The sequence below is a fragment of the Dasypus novemcinctus genome, chromosome 4 (assembly GCF_030445035.2).
Source record: "Dasypus novemcinctus isolate mDasNov1 chromosome 4, mDasNov1.1.hap2, whole genome shotgun sequence".
Lineage (NCBI taxonomy): Eukaryota > Metazoa > Chordata > Mammalia > Cingulata > Dasypodidae > Dasypus > Dasypus novemcinctus.
In genome coordinates this window covers 134143136-134152194 of record NC_080676.1, presented here as the reverse complement: position 1 = coordinate 134152194, position 9059 = coordinate 134143136, and the positions used below count along the sequence as shown (strand labels likewise).

Here is a 9059-nt window from a genome sequence, read left to right as displayed (position 1 = left end):
TTTTGCATCTATATTCTTTAGAGAGATTGGTCTATAATTTTCCATACTTGTGGTATCCTTATCTGGTTTTGGTATTAGGGTGATATTGGCTTCATAAAATGAGTTGGGTAATTTTCCCTCCTATTCAATTTTTTTCTTTCAAGTGCATTTTTGTTAATTATATTTGACTGTGATTCATAATCTTTATAAATATAGAATACATAAATGACAAAATTCTCTTAAAATGTTATTGAAGAAGATATCTATTTAGGAAAAAATAAGCTTGGATGTGTTTCACTCACCATACACAAAAATATACAACCTCCTCTTCAATTTTTTTGGAAGAGTTTAAGCAGGGTTCATATTAATTCTTCTTGAAGTGCTTGGTAGGATCCACCTGTGAAGCCATCCAGTCCTGGACTTTTCTGTGAGAGATTAAAAAAAATTAATTTATTGAAGTATATCATTCATATATAAATACACACAAACAATAAATGTATAATAATAGTTGTGAACATACAAAACAAACATATAACATCATACAGGACTCTTATAACTCACCCTACCACCAATAACTTGCATTGTTGTTAAACCTTTTCAACTAATGATTAAAGAACCATTGTCAGGACGTGGATATGGCTCAACCGATAGAGCGTCTGCCTACCATATAGGAGGTTGAGGGTTCAAACCCAGGGCTTACTGGCCAGTGTGGCGAGCTGGTCCACATGCAGTGTTGCCATGTGCAAGGAGTATCATGCCACGCTAGGGTGTCCGCCTTGTAGGGGAGCCCCCCGCACTAGGAGTGCACTCTGCAAGGAGAGCTGCCCTGTGCAAAAAATGTGCAGCCCGTCCAGGAGTGGCACCACACACATGGAGAACTGACACAGCAAGATGACACAACATAAAGAGACACAGATTCCCGCTGCCACTGAGAATGCAAGCAGACACAGAAGAACACACAGAGAATGGACACAAGAGAGCAGACAATGGGGGTGGGGTGGGGGAAGGGGAGAGAAGTAAATAAAATAAATCTTTAAATAAAAAAAGAGCATTGTCAAAATATTACTACTAATCAAAGTAGTTTTCACCCAACCAACCCTATTATTATCTTTATATCATTTATATATGAACAAACATAAACAATTAAGTGTATAGTAAAAGTTGTGAACTTACAAAGCAAACATGCATAACATCATACAGGGGCCCCATCCATCAACCCTCCACCAACACCTTGCATTGTCATGAGGCATTTGTTACAAATTGAACGAATATTGTCAAAATCTTACTACTAATTTTAGTCCTTATATCTTACATTTGGTGTGTTTTTCCCCCAACCCACCCTATTATTATTTTTAAAATATTTTTTTTATGACAGAAGTTGTAAACTTATAAAACAATCATGCACATGTGCAGAGTTCCCAAACAACACCCCTTCATCAACACACTACACAGTGGTGGAACATTTGCTACAGATAAGATAATAACATCTGATTGTTACCATGCCCATAGTGTACATTTGGCTCACATTTTCCATACTGTATCATTATCAACACAGTACATCTTTCATATAGATGCAAGAATATTATATTATTGCTGCTAACAAGTCCATAGGTCACTCCAGCTTTATTTTTCCCATGCTTCTCCACATTCCCAACACCCTGTAATAGTAATGTACATTTGCCTAGCTCACAAAGGACACTCTTGTATCTGTACTATCAACCGCAATTCTCACCCACCTCTTGGTTTACTGTGCTATTCAGTTCCTAGATGATTCTCTAGCATTCTGTCAATTGGCATTTATATACCTAGACTATTATTTTCAGCCACATCTGCATTTATAAACTAGCTGTTACTATGTGTTACCATCAGCTCTTTACATTTCCACACTTTTACAGTAAAGCTAATTAAAACTTCTACATACTTTAAACATCAGTAGTCCATCTCAGTCTTCCTTTTATCTCCTTTAAGAATCCGCCACCTACTACCAGGTCTTGAAGCTATTCTACAATTTCTTCTAGAAGTTTTATGGTTCTTGCTTTTATTTTCAGGTTTTTGATCCATTTTGAGTTAACTTTTGGATAAGGTATGAGATAGGGGTCCTCTTTCCTTCTTTTGGCTATAGCTATCCAATTCTTTTAGTACCATTTGCTGAATTCACTGTTCAGCCCAAGCTTTGTGGTTTGACAGGCTAGTCAAAAATCACTTGACCATACATGTGAGGGTCTGTTTCTGAACCATAAATTTGGTTCCATTGGTCTATGTGTCTGTCTTTATGCCAGTACCATATTGTTTTTACCACTATCTGGAGATGAGGGTCACTTTTCCTTTTTATCATATTTTTAGCTATTCATAAATTTGATGATTGGGTTTTCAAAAAAATTTTTTTTTAAAAGCTGGTGGAATTTTTATCGGGATTGCATTGAATTTGTGTATCAATTCGAGTAGAATTGACATCTTAATGATATTTAGTCTTCCAATCCATGAGCATGGAATGTTCTTCCTGTTATTTAGGACTTTTTTTATTTCTTTCAACATTCAGTTGCGATTTTCTGAATACAAGTGCTTTACATCATTGGTTAAGCTTATTCCTATTTGAGTTTTACCTGTTATATTTTATTTTCACCACTCTTGATACTCTTAATTACTTTTATTGATGAAATCTTCATATCTAGACACTACTTCCAGGCCTTTCTCTTCTCTTTTCTTTACAGGCTCTAACATACCCTTTAGTATTTGCTGAAAATCTGATTTCTTGCTTAGAAATTCTCTCAGTTTCTGTTTATCTGTGAATATTCTAAATCTCACCCACATTTTTGAAAGACAGTCTTGCTGGATATAAGATTCTTGCCTGGACATTTTTCTCTTGTAGTATCTTAAATATATCTGACCACTGTCTTCTTGCCTCCATGGTTTCTGGTGAGAAATCAGCACTTAATCTTTTTTTTTTTTTAAAGACTTACTATTTATTTATTTCTCTCCCCTTCCCCCCACCCACTCAGCTATCTGCTTTCTGTGTCCACTCACTGTGTGTTCTTCTGTGACCGCTTCTATCCTTATCAGTGGCACTGGGAATCTTTGTTTCTTTTTGTTGCATCATCTTCGCTGTGCCAGCTCTCCATGTGTGCAGCACCACTCTTGGGCAGGCTGCACTTTCTTTTGCACTGGGCTGCTCTCCTTGCACGTGGGGCTCGCCTACGTGGGCGACACCCCTGCGTGGCTCCACACTCCTTGTGCGCATCAGCACTGTGCATGGGCCAGCTCCACATGGGTCAAGGAGGCCCGGGGTTTGAACCATGGATCTTCCATGAGGTAGGCAGATGCCCTATCCATTGGGCCAAGTCCGCTTCCCAGCACTTAATCTTATTGGGTGTCCCTTATATGTTATGCATTACTTTTCTCTTGCTGTTCTCAGAATTCTCTCTTTGTCTTTGGCATTTGACATTCTGATGAGTATGTGTCTCGGAGTTGGTCTGTTCAGATTTTTTTGGATGGGAGTATGTTGTGTTCCTTGGACATAGATATCTATGTCCTTCAAAATTTTCTGCTATTATTTCTTCAAATATTCCTTCTGCCCCCTTTCCCTTCTCTTCTCCTTCTGTGGACACCCATGACACGTATGCTTGCATGCCTTTTGCTGTCATTTAGTTCCATGAGCTCTTGTTCAATTTTTTCCCATTCTTTTCTTCATCATATCTCTTGTATGTTCACTTTCAGAGGCCATTTCTTCAAGCTCATCAGTCCTTTCTTCAGCCTCCTCAAATCTGCTATTATATGATTCCAATGTGTTTTTTTTTTTCAATAAACATGTAGATTTATTTTAAATCAGTTTGGCACATGATACAGGTTGGTTTTGTAGTTTTGCTTGAACTGAAATAGAAATTTCTAAATACAGCAGTGTCTGTCTTGTGCAACAAACATTCATAAGATAAAATAAGGTATCTGATAGAACTATACCTGCATTAACAAATCAGATGAAAAGTCTGAAAAGGTTTCTACATACTTTCTGGATTAAAAAAAAATCCAAAGTTATTAATGGCTCAAGATATTAAATTGCTAAAGGGGGGGGAGGGCAGAAATTAGTCCAAAAAGGCTGTGAGTTGTTGCAAGAGCTCCTCTGTGGATATATTAATCTAACTTTCTTGATTTTGTTGTCAGTGTGGTGCTTAAAATTACAGAAAGTGAGAGTTGTCAAATCAAGCTACATTTTCATAAAATTTGCAACTTGTTTTGACATTACTGTATGGCAATGTATTCATTATCCAGGTAAATGACAATTATACCATTGTATCTAATTTTTGCCACTTTGGGATGGAATGGAAATTCTGTTTATTTCTAAATGCACTTTATAGCTTATAGCACTCACAGCCATGGCACCATAAAACTAACAGCCATGACACCATAATAAATTTTGTGAGGTACCTAGAATATTACTAATGGAAACACAAAAGTATGAGGTAAACTAACCTACCTTTTTCCAATCCAGATATTTTAAACAAGTAAGGCACTTGAAAATATTAGGTGTGTGTACAAGTGTGCAAGTAAAACAAACTTTAGCTGTACCAACAAGAAACAGAAAAACAGTAAATCTTCTTTTAAGACCCTTTAATATAATTATCTAAATAAATGCAAGGAGTTTTCAGTTTATGAAATGAACCAAAGCAATTTGTCTTTCCCACTATAAAATATTGAAAACCAAGTGCTAAGCTGAGCCACTATTGACTAAAGAAACTAAGATGAAAAATCTTTAATGATAATCCAGAAAAACAAAAGACCCATTTTAAACTAACTTAAGCCTCTGAACTAATCCAATATGTCAAAGGCAGGGGAAAAGTAACCCTTTTAAAATTTGTTCTAAATAAAAACAAAAAACTCGTGCTTCATAAAAAAAATATAGAAGTATGCATGCTCATTGAATCAATGAGCTCATTGAAATCAACAAGAAAGGGAAGGAGAGAAGAATAAAGCAAGCAAGCTCAACCAGTTCACATAGGGTAGTCAAAAAACAATAATATTAAAACCTACAGTGATCTAATAATCCAAAATGCCTTAGATTTTCTGAAATTCAATGGTCACATTTGCTGCCCAAAAATTTAAAATGATTGTCTCCTTGAAGAGTTAGTAAATGGTTCTAAAAACGTTTACCTTCTTGCCTCATGAAAGCTACTTTTCAAGAAAGCTTGGTGAAAATTCTTTCGGGGTACAATATTAAGATTTTTTTTGAAGTACATAGGAAAATACAATCAAACGAATTATACCTCTAATTATATTTTTTAACAGCCATAAGAAAAACTTTGGTAGGCTTAATACACTAATGCCTTCAACTTTGTGTAACACCCTTTACGTTAATTTATTCAGCTCTGAAGTAGACAACCTTTCAATTAAATAGTAACAGTACAGTATGTCAAAACAAGTTTACTACCGTTCACTTCAACAGTTATATCCTCAGAACCAACCTTAACCTTCCTTAATGTTAAAGAACAAATCACAGACAGTTAAAGTTAGTCTTCCTACTTTTCAAGTCTGTCTTTTAAGGCACTGTTCTTTATTTTCTCAATGATTTAAGGTGCTTTGCAAGTATCAACAATAACTTGCTTTACATTAATGGTTTGTATCCCTTCATTTCATTAAATCTGGAATGTAAGTCCCTGTGTGGCATCTTATTTCTAATGTAGAAAAAATAACTTATCAAGCACAAAAGTTTTCTCTAAGGATACAGTTTAGTGCTATTGAATTCATAAATTTATTCCATTTTTAAAATTCCACCTGATTGATGCTCATTTGGCACATTCTTCTCAATTCTGGTCTCTAAACTGTATCCTGAGTTAGGATCAAAGTAACACTGAATTTAAACTGCCAAAAGAGTCATGAGGTTGTCTGTGTAGGACAGACAATATTTTCCATCACTTATAAAAATTTACATTTGGCATGTCAAGAAGAGAGAACATAATCCCACAGCAGCAGCCATTTAAAATAAGACAGCCATAGGATTCACGCAGAATATTTTAAATATTCCCAATGAGCAAAATGAACACAAACTGATTTTTCAAGGACGATGCTCCAAATTATCCTATATGCATCCTTTGGAAATTTAAAGATCCTGGAAAAGCGTCTTCCATGTGTGCGACATCTTGAAAGATATTATTTTGGTTTCAGTGAATTACATGAATGAACTGCCAGTCTGTGCTACTTTGATGGTGTTTTACACTGTGGTAATTTCATTCTTTAGATTTGCTGAATTTATAAAGAAAGAAAATTACAGCCTGAACACCCAAGACAAGGACAATTCCTCCAATGAAATTGGCTGCATCAAAGGTAGACTTCTGTGCAGGTTGTAAGGTTGGAGTCACAGTGAAATTTTTGTACCTGATGTAGGGACTGTGGAGGAAGCTGTAGTAGAGGAAGGCAAAATTGTTGTGATTTTAGCTGTAGAATTGGTTGGCAGCAGAATGGACGTAGGAACAGAACAGAATTCTGTGCCATTCACCACATGGCAATCACTAACTGTTGAATTTTTGAACAGTAACTCTTATTTCTTTACATTCTATCCAAAAGCAAGGAGTATTAGCAATGCTAGCATTAACACAGGATAAGCAGTTGTTGTAACTGTCACAGGTTCCTGGTGCTGGAGCAGTGGCTGGAGTAGTGGCTGGAGTGGGGGTCATCACAGACATCAGGGTTTTGTTGGTGGGGGGTGGTAAAGAGGGTTTCAGCATGGCCAGAGTGATGCTGGTGTTCTGAGCCATGGCCCGCACACAGAGTGCGACCAGTGAAGTGGCGGCCCAAAGCAGCCGACCACAGAACCCTGACTTCGTGTCCTCAGTGCTGGTGTTCTGGCAAAAGTTGCTGATTCCAATGTTTTAAAATTTCATTTATTGCACCTTTCATTCCCATAAGACCTGCTATTTTTCTATGGATGCTTTCAAATTCTTCTTTGTGCTCATCCAGTGTCTCCTTAATATCCTTAATCTCTTTAGTCATCTCATTGAATTTATTAGGGAGATTTGTGTGGACATCTATGATTAGTTATCTCAACTCCTTTGTGTCATCTGGAGCCTTATCTTGCTCCTTAACCAGGCCATATCTTCCTGTTTCTTGGTGTGGACTGTAGTTTTTGTTGGTGTCTTGGCATCTGGCTTACTAGAGTATTTATTCTAGGTGCAGTTTTTCTCTTTAGTTTAGGGCTTCCTGCCCTTTCTCCCTTACTGGTTGTTTAGTAGGAGCCAAGGATGTAGCTGGTGCTATAAGCTGTGGAGGCTCAAGCTGCCCTCATTGCATCAGGGACCAATGAAGCTTCTCCCAAATTTCTCCTTTGTCAGGGGTAGGGACAGAGTCAGAGCTGTGTGGAATAATTCAAGTGTGCAGGCCTAGATTGTAGCTGTCCAGAGAGACTGATGAGGCTTCATGCCCCTTTCTCCTCTGCCTGAGGTGGGGATGGAGTTGCGGGTGTGGGCAGCAATCTATGCAGTGCTGGTCTAAGATGACCACAGTTGCCCTGGTAGACTTCTGATTATTCAGTCTGTGCCAGCTAAAGGTACCTGCAGTTACCTGGATAGGCTGGTGAGGGACCTGCCAGCCTTCTTCCTGCCAGATGTGGAGCTGAACCCTGGTCTAGGGTAGCAGGCAGGTTTGGGTGAAAGAAACCGATTCCTACCATCACTGTGATTTTTGGTTAGCTGGGCTTCCCCTCAGGCTGGGGGCAGATTCAAAATGTCAGCCACTGGCCTATTTTCAACTTGGGCAGATTCAGACCCAGCTGTTCCCAGGGTTATATCTTAGCCAGCTGAGTCTACCAATCAGTAGCCAAAATCAGCAGTCAACCATTTCCTCCCCACCTGTTTTTGGGAAATGGAGCTTCCAATTCCAGCCATAGAATATCTCCTGGGGTGGCTATGAAGCCAGAGTAGGGTAATCACTGGCCTCCATGGCTTGGCTGGTAATCCCCTAGAGATTCTGGTGGAGGTCCCCACAGCTTCCTCTCTGCTGGAGGTGGAACTGGGGTCTAGGCTAGAGCTGCAATATGATTTGGATGGAAAGAAACTGGTTCCCACCAGCACTGTGACTTTCAGTCTGCCCTGCTTCCCCTTGTGCCAGGTGCAGATTTAAGATGGCAGCTACTGGCCTCTTTCTGACTTGGACAGGCTCAAACTTTAGCTGTTGTCAGGATTATATTTTAACCTGCTGAATTTACTCATCAGTAGCTGAAGTTGGTGCCCAACTGTCTCTTCCTTCCCCATTTTTGGGAAGTGGAGCTTTTACTCCCAGCTGTGGAACTGCTCCCAAGACAGCTGTGTCTCCAGGGGAGGATGGGCACTGGCCTTCATGGTGTGGAGTGCTCTACTTACGAATCTTCTCTGCAAATGGGCAATCTCCTCCTTACATTCCTTCAAGTATGCAGAATGGTCTTCTGGACTTCTGAAGCCCCCAAACAGGTGCTTCAGCTAGCTTCAGCTAGTTCTGGGTGTTTACTTACAGCTCTGTAGCAGAACCTGTCTCTAAGAGCTCTTTACTCTGCCGCCATCCTGATGGTTGTCTTCTTGGGAGATTTTTAATGACTGATTTAATCTCTTTATTTGTGATTATTTTGTTGAGGTCTTGATTTTCTCATAGTGTCATTGTGGGTTGTTTGTGCATTTCTAGGAATTTGTCCATTTCATCTAGGTTGTATAATTTGTTGGCATACAGTTTTTTTTATTATATCCTCTTATGATCTTCTAGTTCTGTGGGATCAGTCATAATGCTCCCCTTTCATTACTTATTTTATTTATTTGCATCTTATTTTTTTTTTTCCTTGTTAGTCTAGCTATGGGTTTGTCAATTTTGTTCATCTTAAAGAACCAGGTTTGGTTTTGTAGATTGTTTCTTGTTCTCTCCATTGTTTCTTGTCCTTGATTTCATTATTTCTGCTCTAATCATTGTTATTTCTTTCCTCCAGCTTGCTTTGGGATTAGTTTGCTGTTCTTTTTCTAGTTAATCCAAGTGTTTAGTTAGGTCTGATTTTAGGTTTCTTCCTCTTTTTTTTTTAAAAGAAATTCTTATTTTTTATTTCTTATTTTTTTCCTTTTTAATATAGGCATTAAGGA

The 9059-nt window shown here is 38.2% G+C and overlaps 1 pseudogene; it reads right to left on the bottom strand.

Annotated features, from left to right (window-relative positions):
- Window positions 1-5595: 5595 nt before the first annotated feature.
- On the bottom strand, window positions 5596-8497 carry LOC111765171 (sialomucin core protein 24 pseudogene; annotated as a pseudogene).
- Window positions 8498-9059: the final 562 nt, after the last annotated feature.